General features: G+C 38.1%; 1 protein-coding gene across 1 annotated transcript in view; it reads left to right on the top strand.

Annotated features, from left to right (window-relative positions):
* The first annotated feature begins 916 nt into the window (after positions 1-916).
* The window catches only part of LOC127624808 (rho GTPase-activating protein 24-like), a 123059-nt gene continuing 98074 nt past the window's right edge, over positions 917-25901 (top strand). Inside the window, exon 1 of the mRNA XM_052099739.1 lies at positions 917-1427. The gene's annotated coding sequence lies outside the window, so the exon portion shown is untranslated. The remainder of the gene's footprint in view (positions 1428-25901) is intronic.

The raw sequence follows: 25901 nt of genomic DNA, 5'->3' as shown, positions 1-25901 counted from the left end.
GCATCATAAGTGCAATGCTCTGTTAGTTGAGCTATACTGTGCAATTTGCTCACGCTCAAACAAGCTTGTAAAAGTAGTTGGTTATAATGCAAATGTTAAAATATTCTTTTACATGTTGTGCGCTAAATTAAAAGTGTTTTAATATCCGAAGATAGCATTATATGTGGAATAGTCTGAAAAGTTAGGGTTAGTGTTTATGAACTGATAATCTGCTGTTTTACTCATGATTCATGTGAAAGGGAATAAAAGTCATTGTTGTTGCCTCTACTGTTCATTTGACTGAGGAATGTAAAAATAATTTCGCAAAATGTAGGTATTGTAACTTACTTATAGATACTTTAAGACCAGGTTGAGAGTTAAAAAAAAGAAGATATTTCAGTTATGTCTCAAATTCTGCTCTAAGATTAGCCAAGATACCAACCTCAGCAATAAAAAGTCAGATTTCAGTATAAACATTTCTCATCAGATCCTTCAAAGACCAAATGTTCAGAGATTTGCTTTGACATTAATTATACTGTATAGCTCTATACTCCAAATGCATATCAACAAATGTCTCATTTGTTTCTATCTTTATTCCTCCTAAAATTAGGAGTAACATATGAGACTTAATTCACAGTTAAACAAAACATAACCGAGAACTCAATTAAGCCCACTGGGCTTGGAAACAGCAACATGATTTCTTTGTAGATCATGTGTACAAACACATTGTATAAAATGTACCTGTATATATTTAGGGAGGGTGCATAGGGGACAAGAGCATGCATGTATGTGTGTGGGTGGAATCTGAAACCGAGCAAGGAGTGTGTAAGAGGTGTGCAATACTCCCCTCCTCTTACACTTCCTCAAACATGCTCTTTCTCTCTCTCTCCCCCTCTGAGGTTGCAGTCCTCCTGCAGTCTCTTTTCCCGCGGTGTGTGTGTATGTGTATGAGAGAGGGAGGGACGGCACTTTGTCAGCAAGGTTCATGTCGTGTGTGCTTGTGAGGACTCTCTCGGAAGTGTGTGTGTGTGTGTGTTTTGTGTGTATGTCGAGGGACTGACCTCAGAGCTCCGCTGTGGACGTCTAGAGAGCAGAGGGAGGCTGGCTTTTACCCAGAGACTCCTGAATGCAGATGGTGTGAGCAGTCAGGAGAAAAGTTTATGACAGCTCTGTCTCTCTCTCTCTCCTCTCCTCTGATCTGCTCACAGCATTTTCTGCACACAACTGCCCCATGGAGCTTTGTTATATTATGGATACGGCTACAGACGCTTTGCTGGGCTGTTTGTCTTTAAGGCAGTAATGCACTTGTATTGGACAGAGTCACATTCTGGATTGAATCTTGGATCTGAGTGAACCCTGAACCATATTGAATCACATACTGAATTGATTTGGCACATTTTGACTTTTTGGACAGCTTGTGTGGACGGACCTGGATAGCAGTTTTTAAGGTAAGAATTCCTATGCTGTATATGTTTGTGTTAATGGGATAGTAAAAAATATTTTTTTTTTATTGCTGTCATCTTTTACTCACCCTGATGTTGTTCCAAACCCGCATGACTGACTGTCAACTGTGGAACACAAAAAGAGATGTTTGGCAGAATGTTAGGGATTGACAGCTTCAGCCACTATTCACTTCCATTAAATGCAAAAAAAAAGATGCAATTGAAGTGAATGGTGACCGAGATTAAACATTCTGCTTAACATCTCCCTTTTTGATCCACTGAAGAAAAAAAGTCACATAAGTTTGGAATGACATGAGGGTGAGTGAATGATGACATTTTTGCATTGTATGACCCCCATAGGTGTGTATACTGTATGTTTTGTCAGGCTGTAATGTAGAGGTCATGTTTCTTTTAATATACAGGTTTCATCATCTGTCACCAGTGCAAATAATTATCTGTATGTCATAGCCACAAAATCACATAATGAATTATAATCAGTGTGTGTGTGTGATGCGGCTGCCTATTCTACATTATCAGCTCTGTAATTTGTCTCTTACTGTTGTAAACACTGATCACTGTCGCTTCTTGCCATCTTAGTCACCTAATAAAAACATTAACCATATACAGTACACACTGAATATTGGGGTGGATGACATGACATGTCATGTCACCTATTTTATAGTACTATTTATGCTGTAGATGTACAATATAAACCTAAAATTTGAAGGTGTATGGATGTTATTTTCTTTTAAATAAACCTCTTCCCTAAGTGCCACACACCTCACTGTTCAACAAAGCCAGTTTCACATTTCTACAGCTGTTCTCGACACAATATGAGCATTTGCAGAAGTGTTTCAGCAGATTTGTCAGAGAAGTGCTAAAATAGCACAGACATTTCCATTAAGGCACAAAGCAGTTGCTTATTTAAAGAAAAAGTACACCCAAAAATTGCACACAAAAACAGTTTCATGGATTTCATGGAATTTTGGCTCTTTTCTATTCAATGAAAGTGGATGGTATCTACTGTCAAGCTCCACAAAGGGCAAAAAGCACCATAAAAGTAGTCCATATGACTCATGCGCTATATTACAAGTCCTCTAGAGCCATACATAGAGCTATAAAGTAAAATAATAGAGCTTTTTTGGTCCTGGTTGAAGCTTGACTATCTCTGGTTATCACATATTCAGAGGTCTCTGACATAGTCAAGTCTCAAGTCTTTCACATGACGTCCAAGTCAAGTCCAACAAAGTCTCCTGACAATTCGTAATAATTCATACAAGATGGCGATATTGTAAGATATTGTATGACATTCCTTGTACGAAAAGGTATGACTTTTATTCCCATAGAGACCAACCAATCCACTCCAGCAGAATTTCAGTGAGCAAATTTGGTTAGTCATTTCATCTTTATTTATGCAATGCAAATGACTGTCGATCTGTCGATAACCTGTAACATGCATACTTCGGTTTAATTATTTTCAATCATGTTTTTATTCTTTTAAAATCATGGTTAGGTCTAGGTTTGAGGGATTAGACTTTATGGTTAGGTTTAGGTTTAGCTTTAGGGTTAGGGGTTTAACTTGTTTAACTACAATGTGCATGTTAAAAAAAAACATTTTGGGATTTTGCATAAAAACTGCTGGATGGAAACACCAAGATGAGAATAAATCTCCAAAATGCATTACTAGACTAACCAGCGAGCCAATCAACGCATCTGAAATGTTGCACTGGTCATCCTGAAAAAACAATGTCTAGAAAATCCAGAGCCTACAAAGAGTTTGCAGAGCAAATAAGTAAAAAACAAACTTGAACTGTATGGAAGAGAAGGTTTATTGACACATTGAAAAATATAGTATAGATCTGCACGGTATAGTCATACAGATGGATGAATGCACATACACTCACCTAGAACTTTATTAGAACACCTGTACACCTACATATTCATTTGATTATCTAATCAGCCAATCATGCGGCAGCAATGCACTGCATAAAATCATGCAAATATGGGTCAGGAGCTTCAGTTAATGTTCACATCAACCATCACAATAGGGAAAATTGGTGGCATGATTGTTGGTGCCAGACAGGCTGGTTTGACTGGTATAACTGCTGATCTCCTTGGATTTTCATGCACAACAGACACTAGAGTCTCTAGAGTTTACTCAGAATGGTGCCAAAAACAAAAAACATACAGTCAGCGGCAGTTCTGTGGACAGAAACACATTGTTGATGAAAAAGGTCAACGGAGAATGGCCAGACAGGTTTGAGCTGACAGAAAGGCTACAGTAACTCAGATAATCACTCTGTACATTTGTAGTGTGCAGAATAGCATCTAAGAATGCAAACACATCGAACCTTGAGGCGAATGGGCTACGACAGCAGCAGACCATATTGGGAACTATTTTTAGGACCATACTGTTCCTAATAAAGTTCTAGGTGAGTGTATATAGCGCACCCAGAAGTGTGTGATGCGCTGTCACTCCCAAACATGAGACAAAGTTCTTTAGAGTGTTGTCTGCATGCTCTACTCCACCAGTATTTCATTAATAAAACACTCACAGTGGCTACAATTTCTCCAGAAGTGACGATTTTATCCTTTTGAACACCCTTGGAAGGAAACACGGCTTTATTAGCTCTTGATAATATGATTGTGTTAAAATAGAGATGGTGTGGAAGAGAGAGATAGAGAGGGAGGTTGATGGAAATGGAGAAACTAATGAAAAGAAAAGGCAGGAATGAACAACAGTCTGTCAGCTCACTGACAACGTGTGATGAGATCTGGGACAGAAAGGAACATGCTGTTCAGAGATATTTCAGAAACAGAATGGGTAATGCTGAATCCTGAGCCATTTATAAGTAGCAAAAACAATTATGCAGAAGAAAACTATATCACTATTGTTTTTTCATGGTTTCAGAAGCCTTTATGGAATTTTGGAAGAATTAGATGAGAAACGTTTGAGGTTAAACTGCATAGAGAAGACATGTGAGATTACTAGGACCTTTTAAAAAATAAAGAAAAGAAGGAAACTATACAGCAAAAATGTCCACTTGATCTTCACGTAATCTCATTGCTGTCTAAGTGAAACAATTGAGACATTAAAGAGCTCTCAGTTTAATCTCATTGCTGTCTAGGAGACACAATTGAAAGACATCTTATAATTTTTTCTTTCCTAGATGTAAAGCCATGCAAAAGATTCAAGTCCACACCGTATTTCAATACTTAAACCTCATATCAACAAGTTAAAGAGACAAACACACACATACAGTATATGCACAATGGTGCAGCTCTATTCTCTTAAGTAGTTCTGTAACATTATCTGACATTTTATAAGGGGGTAGATTTTTTATATGTGTTCATCTAGAGAAAATGAGATGGAGAAAGATACATCACTGTGGCTATTTAAAGGACTGATCACTTCATGTTTCCCATCAAAACCTTTAGTGACCCGGCTCAGTCTGTAAAGGCAGTCACATGGTTCTGTTTATTAGCAGTCATTGAGGCACATAAAATCATCTACCTGATTATTAGCACAATAAGATGATACTTGGTGTTTGTGAAGGACAGTGTGTCAAAATGAGCCCAACTTTCTCTTCAAAGCCTGAAAAGTCAGACGGCTCAGATCAGCACTTAATTTCCATACTGGTCAAGGTAAGTTAATACTGTGATCTGTGATCTGTCCTGTCTTAGTCTACAGGACTAAGCCTTAGCTTTGGCAAAAGGTTCTTATAGTTTTGAAGGCAGTGAAGGGGTTGGAACTAAGAAAATACTCCCAACTAAACAGTTTAACTTCTAAACAGTCTGACCTACAAACAGAGAGGTAGCAATGTTGGCAGCCAGGTGGTGCGGCAGTAGATTTCCTGTCCACTGAACTGGGATCAGTTATTCAGCCAATCAGAGCACTGATGATATGAACCTATAAAGCCATTCAGAAGAAAGACTGTGATAGCATCATCGTCATCAGCAGGTGGCTTCCAGATTTCCTGTTTTTAATCAGATTGGTATCCTTGATTTATTTTTAAACCAAACCACGAGGTGCCTCCGAGGCTCGCCAACCACTTCTGCTGAAATATCCCCAAATGAGTCAGACAATCATATGCCTGCATATGTGGTTTTGCACAGATGTACAATCACACAAGGATTCCTCAAATCAAGAGAAATGTATTTAAATATCTAGAGAACTTTACTTGTGGCTAAAAGTTAAAGGAATATTCTGGGTTCAACACAAGTTAAGCTCAATCGCATTTGTGGCATAATATTGATTACCGCAAAATGTATTTTGACACGTCCATCCTTTTTATTTATTTTTATTTTTTGATTGGGTTACTGTTTGGCACTTACAATGAAAGTGAATGGGTGCCAAAATGTTGAAGCTCCAAAATGCACATAAAGGGAGCATAAAAGTAATCCATATGACTCCATGTGTTCAGAAACTATATGATTGGTGTGGGTGAGAAACAGATAAATATTTAAGTAATTTCTATCATAAAATTCCTTTAACAGATAAACTGACAAGTGGTGCCCACTTTTACATACAAGGGAATTTGCAATATACTGTTCTCTTCTGATAAATGCTTTTTGATATCATTGAGAAGTGAGAGGAAATACCCTTATGACATCATAATCACTTGACTCTTGTGCCACATCTAAGAGTCAAATTGCAATAACATCAATGACACCTTTCTGCAATTTTGGCATGTTTTCTCCATATCTATACAATTCTATATGTAGAAAGCAGAACTCCCTGTTGATTTTGCAAAGATTGGCAGAAAGTTGTGAGTTTCTTAGATTCCACAGAGATTTTTAAAGTGTTTGTAGCCTGGATCGAGAATTTAACATTCTCTGTGATATGTAGCTGTTTTCGTTACAAATTACAAGCAGGTTTTCTGTCCTTGTAGAAGCTGTACACTGAAAATGTATATGCAAAAGTAAGTTAAAGCGAGAGTTCACCCTAATAGTATAGTTATGTCATAATTTTCATGTTGTTCCAAATCTACATGTCTTTCCTCTGTGGAAACTAAAAGTAGTCATAAGTGTGTGATAACATAAGGGTGAGTAAATGATGACAGAATTTTCATTTTTGTGTGAACTATCATTTAAAACCAAGAGAATGCTTAATTAAAAATCCATAAATTAATAATTCCTTAAGGAATGTTACTGAAGTTTGTATCATCATTTGAAATCATACGATTCTACTGGATAAGATGAAGTTCCCATTTTCAATTATTTTCCCACATTCTCAAGAACCTTATTTGATTCTCATTTGATCCATTATGGATCGGTTCCAAATTATAATGGAAATTTCACTAGCTCTTGTCTAAGGTTATTCTGCTTGAAGATTTCACAACTTCATGTACCAGAACCATGTCCTCTGGTGTTTAGTTTCAAATTCAAACACCATGTTTTTTCTTGCATTTTCTTTTCTGAGCTAAAATCTTGCTATGTAATCAGACATATGAGGTTAAAACATGGACATATTCATAATGCTGTCTTCTCAATCCACATCAATAGTCCTGGCGCACTCTGGTGTGGCAACAGAATGTGTATCACAGTCAATTGGGAGGAGAGTGGCCACAGCAGTAGCAGACAGCAGTAACTGACAAGTGCCACAGATAGAAGAGACCAACAGCTGCCAAACTGAAACAAAGACAGACAGCCAGACAAATGGCTGGAGTTACGCCTCCCACATGCCTGTTTTAGAACACACGCATACATACATATAAGTAAACAAAGAACGGGTGAATATCAAGAATACATGACCACTCAAGGGAGTTCCTTCCTCTTAAAGGTTAAAAGCAAATTAATTAACCAGATTAACATAATCTTTTTATATGAATGCTCATTTGATGATCATTAAAATCAACTAACTGACTGAACTAATAGTCTAAAAGCTGATTTCAATAGATTCTGACGTTGACATATTGTATGTACATAACATCTGACAGTCCTAAAATGCTAAGATAATAGCCATGTCCCAAATGATGCAATATGCACTGTGCACTTACACTATACACCATACAATCACTCATCAATCTAGTGTATGCATTTTCAAAGTGTAGTATCGTCCCAAATAGAACACTAATGTTTTTTTACTACACAGAAGCATTGGGTTTTTCAGCTGATGGAAGTGATGTTTTAAGTGCATGTTATGTGGTAAGCTAGCTGTAGCACTTTAGCCAAACTTGGGGTGATGGCAAAGCAGTCAACTCACATTTGTAAAGTGTTGTCTTCACCGAAGGCTAGTTGCCACATTCATCATTAATTACAACTGTTTTGTCATGCAAACATTGCAGCCAGTTAACCCCGCCCCTTTCCACTACATATGGCAAGCTACGACTGTTGAGTCCACGAAGTGTCTAACATATTATTTTATTTTTTTAAATATACACTAATAACTCGTATTAAGCATCTGGGCACACAGACACAGCAAGCATACTTTAATCCCATTCATCTATTATGCATTATCCATTATGAATTTTACAGTGCCTTTATTGACATATTTTGCATTACAAAATGCACCACACATTCTCAACTGGAGATAGGTCAGGACTGCAGGCAGGCCAATCTAGCACCTCACCATATTAAATATCATCCATATTATTTTGGTTTAGAATGGACCAGTGTCTGCATTATATGGAGGCATACCTGCCAACACTCCTGATTTTACTGGGTTTCTCCCGATTTTCCACCCCTCCTCCTCACAATTCTCTGCATCCACACACACTCATATGGGATTGTCCCTTATTTAAATATGCAATGATGTGTCCCGTCTTGAATCAATATGGGACGCGATTTGTCCCGTAAGTTGGTCTGATGGCATCACAGCGAAATCGTTCCACATTGTTTATTTAACAATGATATAAGTTGGAAATGTTTTATATGGTGGGTAAGAGGTTGTCTGAAAAGTCCACATATTGTGCTGAAACATGCTAATACAGTGGAGGGTGTGGTAAGGGACCATCTAAAAAGTCCACATATTGTGCTAAAACTGTGGATTTTTTTATTGAAAAACAGAAGGTTCAATATAAATATTCAATAGGATGCACAAAATTACACTGATCCAACAATGTATGAATACAATCACTGAGTAACAAAGACAAAAATACAGGTAAAGTGAAATAAGGAACTAACACAAAAGACACATAAACCAACACACATGTATACATAAAGAAGATAAAGAAGATAAATAATCAAATAAAATATTTAGTATAAGTCATGGGTCAGAAAAGTTCTGAACATATAAGAAATGATATACATTTTAAATTATTAATAACTCAAAAAGCATTTATTGCTAAAACTGTGAAGGATGTGGTAAGGGACCATCTGAATACAGGGTAAATGTCTTGGTATTATTCATCTTCAATGTAGTATTACTGACCGGTACTGTTGCTCCCTATATGTATATTACACAGTCTGCATGGTTTACCTACTCCCTACAGGGGCCATCATACTCTAGGAGGGCACTATGGGGTTTTTGGTATTTGGTTTTAGTACCTGTGTTTTGTTGGAATTAATTAGAATGACATTTCTGGCCATCCAATCTTTGATTTCATTGATACACTCTGCTACTTTGGAGAATTGTTACATTTCGTCACATAAAGTTGGGTATTGTCGGCATAACAATGGAAACGCATTCCACGATTCCTGATAATATCTCCCTGTGGAAACATAAGGAGAAAAGCAGAGGCCCTAAAACTGATCCCTGTGGCACGCCATACTTAACTTTTGTTCTGAGTTAACTCGGAGTTCGCTGAGAGATTGCATGTTTGTTGTTTCTGTGTGATGATATTCTCACACAATGGAGAAAGCATTGGTTGCATCTGTTTGCGATGCACATACTCGACACATGTACATTTACATGCTGTTCACTTCCCCTCCTCACCAGAGTTCGCTGGGAGATTGCACGTGTGTTATTTCTGTGTGATAATTTTCACATAAACAATCTTTTTAAACAATAGATAAAGGGATTGTTGCGGCTGCTCGAGCTGCACAGACTAGAGATGCACGCACATTTACACACCATTCTCTTCCCCCCTCACCAGAGTTCATTGGGAGATTACACGTGTTGTTTCTGCGTGATGATTTTCACATAAACAATCTTCTCACACAACAGAGAAAGTGCTTGTTGCACTTTTGAGCGATGCGCTCTTGTCCCTCAGTCAAAAAATTCAGAAGAAATGGTGTTCACGCACCCGCTTATTTTGGCCTAAAGGGGCATGGCTCAAAGACCATTGATAATTTCAGGATTGGGGTTATTGTACAAGGGTGTCAACTAAGTCATCAGAGGAGGAATCCTCAAAAGTATTTACCGCAATGTCTCGTTTCCTTCATCTCAGGGAAACAAGGTTACGTGTGTAACCTAAGACGTTATGTTTCAAGTTCTGTGTAATGTTAATCATGTTGTTTTATGTTATGAAAAGGGTTCTTTTTAGTAACCACGAGTGAGAATGGCATCCCTTGTTCTAGGTTATTTAGATCTTAAAATTGTCCACACTATTAATTCTGAAGATATGCTTTTGCTATTGTGCACAATAGTATTTACTAGTGGTGGGAAAGAAAAGCTTCATTATGACTGCAACCTCACCAGGTCATTACGTTCTGGCTTGTGTGTGCATATTTCTGTGTAGATCACCGTATTACTATAGTAATATTGTAGTAACCATGTTTTTTGTTTTTTTTGCCAGAAACCATAGACTTAATGCAATTAACCATGTTGTTACTACAGTAATATGGTGGTAATATAGTAACCATGGTTCGTTTTGTGATTACTCATTTTACAACAAAATACCATGGTAAAACTATAGTCACTGTAGTAAAATTAAGGTTATTTTTTTTCTAATGGAAGGTTAAGGTTAGGCTTAGGGTTAGGGTTTGTTGTAGGGTGTCTGTGGGACTCACAATAAACTTGCTAAATTTAATGAGATATCATAATTTTGCTGCCTACCATTATGAGCAGCCATCACCTTGGGAGTGTCTATGATACCAAAAAATGTTGCTTAGGTGGGCAGCTCATGAGTTAGAGAAAGTGGTAGGATACAAATACACCCTTTGCCTACAGTAAAACAGCCAAACAAAGCCATGACAAACATGGAGGTCTGCTTTGTGTGCACAGCTCTGTCACATTCCTATATGGAGAGTAAACATAGTAAGCACTTAAAGAGTGGTAAGAGTGACCAGATGATACACTGAGCTAACAGGTAATGCAGAGCAGTGCTGGGCGATATGTAGAAATAATTTTAGTGATAATCACCTTATAAAACATTGCAATATCAGATTGTCAACCCCCTGCCGAGGGTCATGATTGTTTTTGCTTTATTGGTTAATGTGGCAGGGTGGAGGGCGGGGCCGGGTCGTGATCTTACACACCCGGTCCCGTATTAGGCTAATCAAGCCTCCAAGAGGGATAAAGGTCGACTGCAGAGGATCCGGCGGGAGAGAGAGATCGTTTACGGACTTGTCCGTCATTTGTGTGTTTGTCTGCTGGATGATGGTGAGGGCTTTGATGACTTCGGCCAGCGGTGAAGGCTCCATAGCGGCGCTCTCTTCCAAACCCGGGTTCTCGGCACCACTGTAACACTCTTGGAGGCTTGATTAGCCATGTGTAAGATCACGGCCCGGCCCCGCCCTCCGCCCTGCCACAGTTTTGCTTTAAAAATTTTTATTCATTTATTGAAAAAACATAAAAGACATTTCTAAATTCAAATTGCACTTTAAACTAAAAGAAAAAATCAATAAAATAACAAAGTGATCAAATAATCTTATTTACACACCTCCCTATATCCAAACATTTACCATCTACAATGGTTCCATTTGCCATCCCTCAAGTATCCTTCAACGACACCAGGTGAAAATGACTAATAGTCTACAGATTAAGAACTAAAGACAATCATAAATGTAAAGATAACAATAATCATAATAATTATAAAGCCTAATAAATTCCACCTGCAAAGTTGCATTCACAATGCATGCTAACAACATGGAAATAAAGCGAACTAAACTCACAGCACCTCCCGAGATGATCAGAGATAATTTGCATTATTCTCATAGACAACATTATTTTTGCAAATAGTTTTCAGATGAACACTGCCTGTTGGGGGTAGATGAACAAAATTACCCACATGAAATACATCTGGACGAGGAGCTTGGGAACTGGAATTAGCCTTGTTGCATTTTGCAGGTGGCGGGTGCTAGTTTCACATCTTGGCCACTGTTTAATATATTTGGCAACTTCCCAAATCCATGGTTTTGCCATTTCCCAATATTGTTGATCATTGTCTGTCAGTCATTTGCAATCAACATCGGGATCTTTGTAAGACATAGTCGATATCATAGTGCTGAAAACTTCTAGCAAACATTTGCAGTGAATAGCAAACTCATTTGCATATGAAAATAACTTAGTTGTAAGTTTGTAGCTGGTTTGTAACAAGTGCGCCAGAAAACGTTTTTCAACGTTTTTTGTAAGGATGCTCGGGTACTCATTTGCATACTTGCGTGAAGTATATTTTGGACTTTCATTTCAGCAACTCTGTCTTCTAGATACACAAGCTTGATTTGGTGGTGTTGTGTTACGAAATATGTCCGACCGCAGTTCATAATACATTACATTGTCATTGTTATTGCAACAGTTGGTATAGCAGGCACTGGCGTAGTTTTGAAGAGAAACTTATTGAGCAAGTTGGTTAAAGTCATTCCTTGGTGGGAAAAGTCTCGTTGTCAAATAATCCATTATATCTGATTGAGATGTCTGTTACAGGAAACTACAAGTTATGCGTTCACCATTTCCATGCCAGGGAACGCTAGCCAAGCATCTTTATAAACATCAAAACTGTCACTACTGAGCAGAATGCTAAGTTATTTAAAGTCCTTCATAATTGTGTGTGATCGATGTTAGAAGAAATACCTTTATGCACAAGACCATTTCTGTTCACTGCATTGAAAGAGATAGACAGAAATGTCTGCCAAACTGATCTTTACATTAGGTAAACCATCAGATTAGCTGGCAGTCAAAACAGCCATTGTTTACTTTCTCTAAATGGATGGCTTAAAAAGCTTGGTACTTCTGAGAATGATCACGAGTGAGTAATAAAATATGAGTCATTGGTGAAGTTTGAAGCAGCCAGCCATGGTAAAAGACCCGATCTGCATGTTAATTTTAGAGACAATCTTTCAGTCACGTGTGAAAATAGATTTTTTACCCATTGGCAAAAAACATATTCTGAGGTAACGCTTTATAATAATGGTCCGTTATTAATAGGTAATTATGCAGGAATTAATTCAGGATAAATGAATAGTACTACATTAACACTTTAGTTACTACTATTAACCAAAATGGAAACGTGATTAACCAATCAGTAAGTAATAGCGAACTGATGACTGAGGTAGTCCACTGTTAGGTAATCAATAATTGCTGAATTTGATCTGCCTCATTGAGAACTATTAACTAACTTTGGCCAATTTAAAATAACTACTAATTAATTACTAATCAAAACATTAGCATGTGTCTAAAATGTGAATGATTATGTTTTTACTGTGAACAAGATCATGCATTGGTTCTTTGCTAAAGGCTACAGTGTCATAGTCAATGATGTAACCACATATTCAGGATTGATGGGGACCAAATTTAATAATGTAAAAGATAAGGGAAACAAAATATGTACTTTTACAAATATGCAGCGTGCTTATCGTTTAGCATCCCTTTAGCTGCTAAATCACATGACAACCAGTGAGGGGAACCAGTGCATCAACCAGGAATCAAACCTGGATCACAAGAACAGAAATCTAGCATGATACAAATACACTTATACAAGAGTGTTTTTCATTGGTTGTTTAACAAAAGCCATACTCTGTCTTTCTGCTCGAAAATTCATTAAGATAAAAAGGGAGATTCAATGTCGTGGACATTTGCCATTACACGATCCTTTAAAGTGAAGTCATAGTGCTTTGCGTTTATGATCAAAGTTTATATTTGTTTGTCTATATTTTCGTGGGAGTTTGATATGAGTCTGCTAATGGCGCACGCATCAGAGCAGGTGACCGGAGCAGCTGGTTGACATCAGCGGTGCAACTCAGTAATAATCGGAGATCTACTAAATGACACACAAATGCGCCGTTGATGACATTTAGCATATTCACTTAAAATACTCTTATTTGGGCATTAAAATGTGACTTTAAATAAAAGACGATTATTTAATAATTGCAACAGGCCTAGTAGACGCAAATATTAAATGAAAACACAAACAGTTAATTAGCCTACTCATATGCTTCAGCATACTTAAATGCAAGTGTTGCATTTTTTACTGTCTTTTACCATTAAAATTACGGATTTTTTACAGTGTATAAATAACATGGTTAAACTATGGTTACTGTTGTAAAACCATGATATTTATTAAGGGCAAACCTGTTGAAGTGTTAACTAAATAGAGTTTTCTTTGGATTGGCAGTAATATTTATTTTTCTGAACAAAGCAGATACCGAACAGTACCAAAATTCTGACCCTAAAACCGCGATAAATTTGAACCATTACACCCCTAATACAGATCAAATACCCCCCAAACAGGAAGCGGTTTGTGAAGAATTGTAAAATCCCTGTTAGCCACACAATTTCATTTCAAATAAGCATGCTTCCCTACATTTATGCATTTGACAGACTCTTTTATCTAAAGCGACTTACAGTGCACTTATTACAGGGACAATCCCCCAACTTGCTCAAGGACACAATGGTGGTGGCTGTGGGGATCGAACCAGCGACCTTCTGATTACCCGTTATGTGCTTTAGTCCACTACGCCACCACCACTCCCTGCTTTTAAAACTGCCTAAACCAGCCTACACTAAGATGGTTTAGCTGGTTTTAGTGGGGTATTTGGGCACTTTCCAGCTGAGTCCAGCTGGGAGACCAGCTTAAACCAGCTAAGATACCAACTAAGACCGGCAAACCAGATTAGGCAGATTGTTTTTTTTCAGCAAGGCTATTCACTTATTTATATATTCCTTATTTATTCATCAATAGTTTTGTTATTTAACTTTTCAAACTAGATGAAGAACTGGACATAGGATTAAAATGAGCATTAATATTTGATTTCTATTCAGCAGACTGCACAGTGCATAATTCATAAACCTGGTCAATAAACTGCTTTATGCCAGACAGAGGGACTTTGCAAGAGGACACGATCATCTCCGTTATCTGTTATATCTGTTTCAAATCTTTATATACAGTGCAAGGTAATGTAATGGCATAAGAGGTATGATGTGTTGGATAGATATAAAAAGACTAGACTGTGAATTGCACATAATTATTGCTCAATGGGGCAGTTAATGAGATGGATTGCCTGAGGGAAAAAACTGTTCCTGTATCTGACGGTTCTGGTGCTCAGAACTCTGTAGTGTAGAATGAGTGGGGTCCAGAGGGATTTTCCCAGCCTTTTTCCTGACTCTGTAAGTGTACAGGTCTTGAAGGGAGGGCAGGTGGCAACCAATAATCCTCTCAGCAGTCCGAACTGTCCTTTGCAGTCTTCTGATGTCCGATTTCATGCTGCACCAATCCAGACAGTTACTGAAGTGCAGAGGACAGACTTAATGAATGCTGAGTAGAACTGTATCAGCAGCACCACAGCAGCACCACAGTCAATGTGTGTCTTCCACTCAAGGTCCTTTGAGATGGTAGTGCCCAGGAACCTGAATGCCTCCACTGCTGCCACAGTGCTGATTAAAATGGTGAGGGGGTCAGTGTTGGGGTGTTCCTCCTAAAGTCCACAATCATCTCCACTGTTTTGAGCATGTTCAGCTCAATGTTGTTTTGACTGCACCAGACAGCTAGCTGTTCAACCTCACTTCTGTATGCAGACTCATCGTCATCTTAGATGAGGCCGATGACAATGGTATCATTTGCAAACTTCAGGAGCTTGACAGTGGGGTCCTTGTTTGTGCGGTAATTTTTATACAGGGAGAAGAGTAGTGGGTGCTGATCAGCCAGTGCTGATTGTACAGGTGCTAGCAGTGAATTTCCCTTGTCTCACTAGCTGCTGCCTGTCCATCAGAAAGCTGGTAATCCATTGACAGATAGATGTGGGAACAGAGAGTTGGTGTAATTTAGTCCAGAGAATAGCTGGGATGATGGTGTTGAAAGCCAAACTGAAGTCCACAAAAACATCCTTGCATATGTCCCTGGTCTGCCCTGATGTTGCAGGATATGATGCAATCCCATGTTGATATGATGGATAAGATTGATATCCCTCATCCATCAAATCCGGATATGATGCAATCCATCCTCCGCCCATACACGGATTCATACACACACTTGATGCCCACCTTGTCACCCTGTTATTAGCTTGTTAGCCCATTACCATCATCAATTGTTTGACATGATGATTGTCATGTAAATAAGCCACTTTTTGTCCAGGGGTCTCATCAGCAGCTCTGATATATTGACCCCCGGTCAAAAAGTGGCTATAAACCAAACTGTACAAAAAGATATTATGCACACAGCAAAACTGAGTGCAGTTTGAAAAATGGAGACATTAGATTTTGTTCACCTCTTTGTGCTAACACATTATAATTCAACAAATGTCATAATTACTTGAACTATAAGAGGTTTCTTTGGCACTTTTGAGTTTTAAGTACATTGAACTTATATTTGGTGTCTACAGTGGATCATGGCTGTTATTTGTGATGGAAGGTGAGTTTTAGAGCAAATCCTGTTATAAAGGACAGTCTTCCTCTCTGACTGTTGTGGTAAGGGTCTGTGTTTGATGTTTCGAAGGTTCTCTGTCCCTGTCACAGCTGTTGGGTCTTCTGAGAGGATTTTATAGATGGGAAAGTTCAGCGACACACAACATTGCTGCACCCATAGACTGCAGACAGCATTTATCACAGAGGTGTAGTAGAGCTGTCACAGTGACAAAGTTCTTACTCGAGACAGGCACAAACACAATGAACACATACAAAAACACAGGGCATACACCCACGCTCTGTGGCAACAAATGAGTGTTATGTATTTGTAGGCTACTTAAACACATACAGTACACACAACACAGGTGGTATGCTGCTCTGTAATCATAATCTCATTCAAACCAAGTGTATTGGAAGAGTGAAAATTCAAAAACAATCTTGAGCAAATATTTTGACCTACAATAACATAGATATTACTAGACCAGCACAATGTGAATGTATAGTCTGTATTTGCGTGTGGCTGTGTTTTGAATGGAATGCTCAGGAATCTGAATTTATTCGAATTGAATCGAGAGCTTGAGAATCAGGAAATCAGTATCTACACACAGTCTGATCAAATAAATAAGCCAAAAAGGAGATCTTAAAATTCTACTAATATTACTTCTGGTTGGTTTGTCAGACTGGAAATGGAAGGTCAAGTTGAGCATATTACACATAGTGTGCAGTAGGATGAATAAACTGGGCAACTTTTTTGAATTTTTTGTGTCAAAACATTGGCAAATGTATCTGTATTCACCCGATTGGATGAACAGGATGCCTGGATGTTCTACTAACAATTGCCAAAATATTTCCCTGAAATCATAATTTATTTGGTGCATACAGCAGAAATAATATGAATAGTGTGGTAATATGCTATTCCAAGGATACATTTTATGTACATGTATTAGTCAGTCATATTGCTCTCGTATTGGTAAGGGTTGTGACTGAACATGTGTGTTTGTGATGGCGGTACATCAGAGCGATCGGCAGGATCTCGCAACCCTGCACTTGCTAAGCAGATGACGGTAGTCGAGCAGAACATCTGGAGTTCATCAGAGCACACGCACACACTGCCACCTCAGTGCTAATGACAACGTGGCAGTGCAGCTTTCATACTTTCATTAGCTTTCATTAGCTGACATAGCTTTCATTATTTATAAAGCGCATTTAAAACAATAGTTGTTGGCCAGTGCTGGACAGTAAAATATATTGAAACAAAAACAAACACAAGGAAATCAACAATTTGAACATAAAAACATAAAACACATAAAAGGACGATCTCATGCTGAATTAAAGGCCAGTGAGTAATAATGAGTCCTTAGCCTTGATTTAAAAAGAGTCAGCAAGTAGGAGCCTACCTAACATGCAGAGGAAGGCTGTTCCAGAGCAACAGGGCTGCAACGGCAAAAGCACGGTCCCCCATGCTTCAACCTAGCCCTGGGAACAACCAACAACATATGGTCAGTGGACCTAAGAGGCCTTGATGGAACATGAGGTTGGATGAGATCTAAAAGATAGGTAGGAGCTAATCCATTTCATGATTTGTAGGCGAAGTTGTCCTTACACTTCAGAGGTAAATAAAGTTGTGTGCCATCAGCATAGCAGTGGAACGAGATGCCATATTTCCTGATACTAGATCCTACAGGGAGCATATATAGGGAGAACAGAATCGGTCCAAGAATAGAACCCTGTGGGACCCCACAAGGAAGGGGTGCTGACGAGGTTACACAGTTGCCAGAGCAGACTAAAAAGCTTCTATTGGACAGATAAGATCGAAACCATCCCAGAGCAATACTTTTAACACCAACACAACGCTCTAAGTAAGAAATTAGAATATCATGGTCCACCTTATCAAAGGCTGCTAAGTTCTAAAAGCATGAGTATAACAGAGTCATCTGAATCAGTGATTGAGTGGAGATCCTTATAAACTTTTAAAAGGCAGTTTCAGTGCTATGACGAGCTTTAAAACCAGACCGAAGAGCCTCCAGAAGAGTATATCTTTCCAGAAAAAACTGTAGCTGACGAAGCACCACTTTCTACAATATTTTAGATAGAAAAGGTAGTTTGGAAATAGGTCTAAAATTTTAAAGGTCGGAAATGTCCTAATTGGGTTTTTTATTCAATGGTTGCATTTGAGCATTTTTAAACTCTGAAGGCACAACACTTCTAGAAAGTCTACTATTTATAATTAATTGGATAATTTGTCCAATAGTTTCAATGAGTTTACAGAAGTCCAGCTACTCATTTAAAACAATGCAATCATATTATAAGATAAACGATTAATCGGCCGATAGTTTTTTTTTAAATCCATTTACAGATCAAACATTTCTTTGTCTTTCCTTATTATGACAGGCACATACATTGAGGCTACAAGAATCCAAAATTATTAAAATCCCTAAAGCAGTTTATTGTGCAACCAAAATTAATGATATATTATACAAGCCTGAAATACACTGGGGGACTTTTATTTTGAAATGACAGATACTTTGCCCAGTTGCAGTGCTTTATATGTACTTGTGGCAGCGGGGCGTGGTCGAGCTCCCGTCCAGAGAGAGAGAAAGCGGTAAGGGTGCTTACACCTGAGCGAAATTATGCCACCTGTAATAACACCTCCAGCATGCATGGGAAGAGCGGCATAAAAGCAACCACACAACCAGCAGTCCCGGGTTTCAATAGGGGCTGGCTGCAGACTACGGGGCGAGTGGAGCTCCATTCAAAAGCGGAAATACGTCACCTCCACTGCGCCGGACCGCATATATACGTCACCTCTACTGCGGCCTTATACTGTCTATGACTGCGACCGAGCATATATATATATATATATATATATATATATATATATATTTATTTATTTATTTATTTATTTATTTATTTATTTATTTAACCGAGCGTATATATACGTGACCTCACCTAATCTTCACACACAATATCAAAGCAGTATACTACACTTTTACGGTTTATGACTTTTAAATATAATATTATAGTAAAAATAATTTCAGAATTTTCAATTTAAAGCTAAATAACATGTACAAATCAACCAATGTAAAATAATGAAGAATAATTTCCACAATTTAAGTTTTAATTGTTTTTATGTAAAAAAAAACAAAAAAAACAAATAATCTTACATTTTTACAACACAATAACTGGAGTGGAGGTGACGTATTTCCTGTTTGAGAGTGGAGCTCCAATCGCCCACAGTCTGCAGCCAGACCCTTCTCCCGGGTTTCGGCACAAGTGTAAAGGGGGATCAGGGGAAAGGAGGAGTCGAGAACTGGCGTAACAATATAAATTATATTATATTTATTCTCTCTCTCTCGAACTGTCGTCACCGGCCACATTTATCCCTCGTGCACCCCATCAGGCTTATTGGGGACCGGGCGTGCGTCGTTACAGCCCAGCACCACCCTCCTCCGCTCTACAGTACTATTTAACACATTAAGCTTTTTATAGCCTATATATTCACCAGATGAAGAGTTATATATACTGTATTGCATATTGCCATAGATTGTTTGCCAACAACCAATAGTTCCAAAAAGCAGCGCAGATTAAACTGTAAAACCATTATATCGGTCTACTTCTAGTGCATATTGCTTTATTGCACATTCAAAATGGCTTTTTTTCCAAGAAATAATATTCATGACTTACAATTGGTCACAATTGCTTCAAATTATCATAAGCTGTGCTGCATTGAAGGCTATTTTATTTTGTTCCTCATCTGGTGAGGCTGCAGCACCCTGATTTTATGTTGGACATTTATGTAGCAACCCAACACAGTTCCAACACAGACTGTTTATTGTATGAAATTAAATTTAGATGGTTTTATGCTCTCGGCAGCCAATAATTAAATGCACAAAACACACTGTGGTCAGCACAAGCTTATCCTTTCTGCAAGTTTACTTTTGAACTGTTTAAACTGATTAAAGTTGAATCCATGTTGTGAATGTATTGACACTTGTTTATATGTTGTGTTTATATGAATGTGTAGTTTACACTGACAACTTTCATATACAATCTGAAGTTCCTTACAGCAAAAGAACGTTCTTGAATTCAATTTAAATGCAAGTTTATCCATATTTGATGTAGTTTGGGACGTATTTTACCTTGCATAGTTTTGTTCAGGGTTTTTGAGGATGAAGGAATGTCCTGTTACCTGTCCATGCTAGCATCTACCTAATTTGGCTTGGTTCTGCCAAGTCACGTAGGAATTTGCATCAAAATACTGTTAAGGTTGATTGGATGCACGCCGTTTGACGTCAACAGCAAAGGATATGAGCAACATTACTGCATCCCTCTTAAAAAGTCGATAAGCCTATTTATTTAGCTATCCTAACTATGCATTGTTATTTGGTTGGTTGCATTTTAGTATTGTTTTTTCCCCTGCTAGCCAATTTATATTCTTTAAACATTTACAAAATATTACATTGCAGTTGTGGGAACCGTGAAAATGTCCAGTTTTCATAATGTGTGTAGAACGTTACTGAAAGAAATGTTCTGGGTTCGATACAAGTTAAGTTCAGTCAACAGCATTTGTTTATATAATGTAGATTACTACTGGTCGATCACTCTGTATTTTAACATTTATGGTATCGGACGATATAATTTTTCATTTTGTCGATTTTTTAAAAAGCTGCCAAAATAGTTTAGGACATACCTTTAATGTTAGCATTCCGGAAAGCTTTCTTCATACACCGCTACCCTCAAAATTAGTTTTTAAAGAAATATAGTTTAAAGGACATATTTACATTTACATTTATGCATTTGGCAGACGTTTTTATCCAAAGCGACTTACAGAGCCCTTATTACAGGGACAATCCCCCCCGGAGCAACCTGGAGATAAGTGCCTTGATCAAGGACACAATGGTGGTGGCTGTGGGGATCGAACCGACAACCTTCTGCTTTAACAGTTTAGTGCTTTAGCCCACTACACCACCACCACTCATCCACATATTAACAACGTTGTAATAAGAAAGCTTTGTCCTAAAATTGTGAGAACTTTTATTGAATCTAAATTTATTTGAACAACATTTGGTCCAAACCTTTCCATATCGTTAACCAAAGTTGTTGAAATGTCCCTTTTTAGGTTGATCCCTGCACATATATTCAGAGAAAATGTATCCATCCACACAGATTTTATATTTAGCATATTTGAGCTAATTTCAAAATACACATAAAGCTATATATATATATATATATATATATATAAATATATAAGCCTGCAGAAGAAATCTGGGGGAAAAAACAGAGTCTATGTGTCCTTGTTTGAACCATTTCTGTGTCTCCGGTGCTGTCAGCCACTGAGAAAAAACATCATCAGTGGGTTTTTTTGTCGAAGCCAGTGGAGGAAATGAGATGCAGGGGTGGTACTATATTTCAGAATTCTGTCTGGAGATCAACATGTTTTGACACTGGCCATGTCTGAATCATTAATGAGGACGACGTGAGACACAGAATGAGAAAATGAGCGCTGACCTCTAAATATGACAGGAACAAGAGGATTATCCTGTTACTCTTTTTTTATTTGCATGCATTATCTTTTTCTCTGCATGCAAGTTGGGCAGTTCTACAGCAGATATGTCATATTCACCTAAAAAATCTGATAATAAATCCTGAAGTAATCTATTCAGGGTTATGAATGACAATGGACGTGAAGATTAGTTTAGGATTTTGGAGGTTTATATATAGGAATTATTTGGCTCTTCTCTAAATCCTAGTAAACTGCCTTACACTCTTCTATCCACATATAACGTGCTGAAAAACATTCAGCAGATCTCCTAGCTTGGCCAAGATGGTCTCCAAGGTGGACCAGCTAAATAGTGCACAAAATCCCTCCAAAACCTGCCAACGGACAAGCAAACCAGCTTGTAGCTTTTTTTAGCTACAAAGAGATCAAATGTCTGCAAATACAACAATATTCTAAAAATCCCCAAAATACATGAAGTAAAACACACAATTATTCATTTTAATTTTATGAATTAAACTATTTTTCATCTGTACTATTTTGTACTGAATTACGTTGATATTAGACATATAATTACATTCTGTGGACAGACTTTGTTGTGTTCTGAAGGAATAAGGTCTGCCGGTTGTGAAGAATGTCTGTCAAATGACACTCTTTGTCATTTGTCAAGCAGCAAGACGCAGTGCCAACTAGCCTCAGGTGTGTGAACAAATTGAAGTTTGTGAGATTTGGAGAATGAATGGGAAAAAAACACATAGGGAACTTAAAGGAAATGACATCCTCTGCACACTAAAACACTTTTGTGCTGAGTGGGTAAAAAATCTACCCCGACAGGCGTGACATGATATTGATATCTTGATGGGCATAAACACAATGATGTTGGTGTGGCTCGACATGGCTGCATCCTTCACTCCTCCTTTGCCAAAAGATTTAATGTAATTTAATAAACACTCACATAAAGCACATTTATGATTTCATTCTTGCATGTCTTGTTGTCAGACAACCATTTGAATGAACATCAGGTGTTTGGACAATCACTATGTTTCGCACTTGCAAGTATGGGATTTCCTGCCTTGTCTGGTTTCTGGAACTGCGACATGTAGGCACGAAACATATACAGTAGGCATGTATATATATATATATGCAAATTTGTAACACTTTTATAGCATTTAATTGAATATAAACATATTTATTGAATATCATCAATATAGGCTGAAGAATATCGAGAAATAAAAATTGGGCCCAGAATTTAGAAACCATGAGCAAATATGGGATCAAGCAGGTTTCATAGATGAGCAACTACCTTTGAGGTGAATGTGAATGCTAATGGCCCATTCCAGGTAATAAAGACCCCCTTGGCTTGAATGGTACAGCCACTGTCACCCCCTTGTTCACTAATGGGGCTTTTCCACTGCATGGTACAACTTGACTCAAGTTGACTCTGCTCGCTTTTTTGGGGTTTTCCACTGTGGATAGTACCTGGTACCTGATACTTTTTTTAGTACCACCTCGGTCGAGGTTCCAAGCGAGCCGAGCCGATACTAAATGTGACGTAAATATCCTGCAGATCACTGATTGGTCAGGGAGAATCGTCACTACCAGCGTCACTGGATTCCCGACACCCGACATCAACCCGCTAGTTTTAAAGATGGCAACAGTGATAACAGTATCATTTGTTCAAGTGCCTTTCAAACTGTGAAAAATAAATGGCTGTGTGCAAAACCACGCCGTGGTCAAAAAACAAGGTGCAGACTGTCCACTCGTTAGTGAAGAAAGAAACAACGCAAAACTAAAAAGTCTCTCAGGGAGTGTCTCAACTTTTGGACGCACACGGCTAGCACGGGACCTACCAACATTGTAGGGAAAAGTTAAAAAAAACTTAAAAGTGACTACAGAACCATCAAGGAAATGTGGAAGTGGTTTGACCAAATGGACGCTATCTAAACTGGCGAGCAATGGGAGGGAGAATGCCCTGGACGCAGCCATGATGGAGGATGGTACGTTTTGTTAAGTTAACTCTATACTCTGCTTGAAAGCTTCACTTTATTTAGTTGACCAGCTACTGGAAGCTTGTTTCTAAAACAACCAGGCCAATTTAACTGTTACATCTTGTGTAAAAAAATCACCATGGATCAACTGATTTATGCAGCACAATGAGCTAGTAGCTAACAGCTAGAGGTTGTGTTATTGTTTTGGTCAGTTTGCGTTTTGTTGTTTTTTGTTGTGTTTAAGATGATGTCACGGCAGTAGAGGCGGCGTAACTATGACAATCATCCTATAATCCCACCCACGTTGATGCGGCACTAAACTGCAGTGGAAATGCAAGCTCAGAAAAGTAAACGAGTAGAGTTGAGGCGAGTCGAACCATAACGGGCAGTGGAAAAGTGCCATAAGGTTTGTGTCTGTCACAGTAATGCAAAAACACACTTTATGTACTGTATGTACAGCAAAAGTGTGCACTTGCAATGCTTTGGCCAAGCATTTGCGTGGAATATGTTTCTGACTTCATGGTGGACAGACACAATTACAGTTCCAGCTCACAGCAAAAACAGCAACTGTTGTTGTATTTACTTTTTACATTTTTTGTTCCTGGACTGTGTCACCTGGCACTGTGTTCGGCACAGATTTTAATCTCTTGAACAGAATGTTGTTACGAGGAGGTCTGCTGTTCTCATAGACTTGTGAAATATCAGGATTTTATTCCATCCCCAAACACCATCTGGTTTTCCTTTTGAGTGAGCGAGAGAAATAGGAAAGGAGAGAAAGGGAATGACTCGTAGAAAAGATGTGTCAGTGTGCACTATAATTCAGGTCACTTCCTCCTTTGTGACCACAGATTCGCTACCTGAACTCCCAGAGCAAAACTCTATAAAGAGATGAAAATCATGTGCTCATTGTGAATGTAAATGTCAGTCTGCAAATGAGTTACACATGATATGTCAATAGGTCAGAAAAGGTTTAAATTTAAAGACAACATGTTTGTGCTATTTACACTTGCAAAACTTGTAGGCATGATAGTAGTGTAAGGAAATACAGTTATACCCATGAAAGAGACCAGTATGTTACAATGATGACCAGGAATCAAAGTAGAAGGTGTTAATAGGTGGTTTAGAATGTGTTTTCTTTGGTTGTTAGTGCATTGCTATGCAGTTGCTAGAATATCCTTAGTAGTTTTTAGCATGCTGCTATGTGGTTGTTAGTGTACTCTGGGTGTTTGCCAGTGTGTTGATCTGAGGTTGGTAAGGCATTCTGATTGGTTGTAAGTGCTCTACGGTGTAGTTGCAAGAACGTCCTAAAAGATTTTAGCATGTTGCTATGCGGTTTTAAGGGTGTTCTGGGTGATTGCTAGAGCAGTGCTTGGAGGTTAGTAAGGCATTCTGATTGGTTGTTACTGTAGTGTGTCATCATGCTGTTTCTAGAATGTAATAAGTTGTTTTTAGCATGTTGCTATGCTGTTGCTAGGGGGTTTTCTAGGTGGTTTCTTGGTGGTGGTTTACTGGCTCAACCAGAGACTGTTTATCAGAGACCGCCCACTTCTTTTAAAATGAATGGGAGAAATGGGAACGCCCAATCAAATAGCTCTAGTGCCCAGTGGTCAACGGATGCAGGAAGGAAGTCCCACCTTACAGGTTAAAGAGCCAATCACCTCTTAGATGCAGACATCACCTGTCAATCAATTCGAGAATGTGCATGCGCATTAGCAAACCAAGCTGGTAAAATTGCGTTTTTCAGCATAATCTATAGTAAAGAGGCACAATTTAGGATACCATTGATGTTTTATTTTAGTGCTGATTTAAAATATGTTCTTTGATCATAATTTTTACCAACCAATTTTGAGATTTCGGTGTTCCCCCATTCAAGTAGAGCTGCACTATCATGACTAGAAATTGCCTTCCGGTAAAATTCCAAAGATGGTCAATAGTGGACTGACTTGCTAGAAAGACAAAGTAAAAAAATCCGCCACCCTCAAGTCTTTATTCTAATCCTTATATATGCTTGTTTTGACCAATGAATTTACACAAATTTTAATAATATAATAATAATTATATTATTTGTGGCATTTGTGATTACTGATTTTTTATTTATTTTTTATTTTAATGAATCATACACACTATTTGTGAAATGATTTGCCAAATTAATTGAAAAGAACTGACTCAAAACTTTGATTCACTAAAATATTGGACATCAATATTTTTTAAATAAGAACAACCCCCTAACTTCACTTTAAGAAAAAGTGATCATAGAAATGATGCTGGATGATTGACAACATTTTTGAAGAAAACACATGCTATTTGTTTAGTGAGGTGAGCCAATCAAATTCATC

This window comes from Xyrauchen texanus, chromosome 31, assembly GCF_025860055.1.
Source record: "Xyrauchen texanus isolate HMW12.3.18 chromosome 31, RBS_HiC_50CHRs, whole genome shotgun sequence".
NCBI lineage: Eukaryota > Metazoa > Chordata > Actinopteri > Cypriniformes > Catostomidae > Xyrauchen > Xyrauchen texanus.
Note: the sequence above shows the minus strand (reverse complement) of the source record. Positions and strands in the feature narration are given on the sequence as shown.